Consider the following 1218-nt stretch of genomic DNA (forward strand, 5'->3'; position numbering starts at 1 on the left):
CCACAACCATGACTAATATATATTTATAAACATCCCACTTGGTGCCACTGGGATACAGAGGTGAATAAAACAGGTAATTCTCATTCACTTATTCTGCCCTCATAGATGTTATATTCTAGTAGAAGACAGGCAATTAAAAAGTAAGCAAATAACTATATAATGTAAATGTTGGTAGTGATGAAGGCTATGAGGGAAAATAAAACAGGGTAAAAATACAAAAGAATGTGCTGCTATTGCTCCTGTTGTTGATCTTGTTAGCTTCCCCGGAGTCGCCACACCCCTCTCCAGACTCATGTTAATCCCATGCACAATGGAACCAAACATTGCCTCACAATACTAAGGCAACCCTGGAATACACCACTCACATAAGCTCTATTACTCCCAACCAAATTCCAACAGTCTTCCTTGTTAGGGGATACGGATGAACTGCTGAAAGAACCCATTAACCAACAACACACCCAGTGGCCTCCAGGAATAAGTCCAAGAGAGGAAAATTATCCAGTGCTGCTAGATCGGAAATACTAAAGTGGGTGGCTTTAAGAAACAAATTTTATTTTCTCACAGTGTAGGAGGCTCAAAGTCCAAATTCAGAGCACCAGCTCTAGGAGAAGATTGTGTCAGCTCTGGGGGGAAGGTCCTTGTCTCTTTTCAGCTTGTATTCCTAGGTCCCTTGGAGATCATGTGGCATGTATCTTCCTCATCATTGTGCTTGCTTGATTAATCTGTTCTTTTATATCTCAAAAGGGATTGATTCAAAACACACCATATACTAATACCACCTGCGGTGTAGTGAATTACCTGGGATGGCTTTTCTAGCCATAAGTCTTTGTAAACTCTGTGGTGGAATTTGCTGTGAGCAACTGAGGAGCTCTTGATTGTGAAAGGGTATTTCTGTGGGCGTGGAACAAAGCAATGGTCTGGGCTTTCTCTCAGGTGCTTAGAATTCTGACGTTATGATTGGCTAGTTTGGCCACTCTTCCTGGCTCAGAGGCAGGACTCTCTCTCTGACTACTCAGTGAGAAGGACGCACTGCTGAGAAGAAACGTGCTCCTGAAAGAGACACCGAGGGACACACACTGCTGGAAGAGAGACTGTGAGAGACTGATGGGTGAGAAACGGCAGGAAGCAAGAGACTGAGCATTTTTTTCTGAATTTGAATTGTAATCTGGCGCTTCCCTAATAAACCCCATAATCTGTGAGTTCTGTGTGGCCACTGCA

Source organism: Orycteropus afer, unplaced genomic scaffold, assembly GCF_000298275.1.
Source record: "Orycteropus afer afer isolate SDZICR_OR568_19922 unplaced genomic scaffold, OryAfe1.0 scaffold00171, whole genome shotgun sequence".
NCBI classification, from domain to species: Eukaryota; Metazoa; Chordata; class Mammalia; order Tubulidentata; family Orycteropodidae; genus Orycteropus; species Orycteropus afer.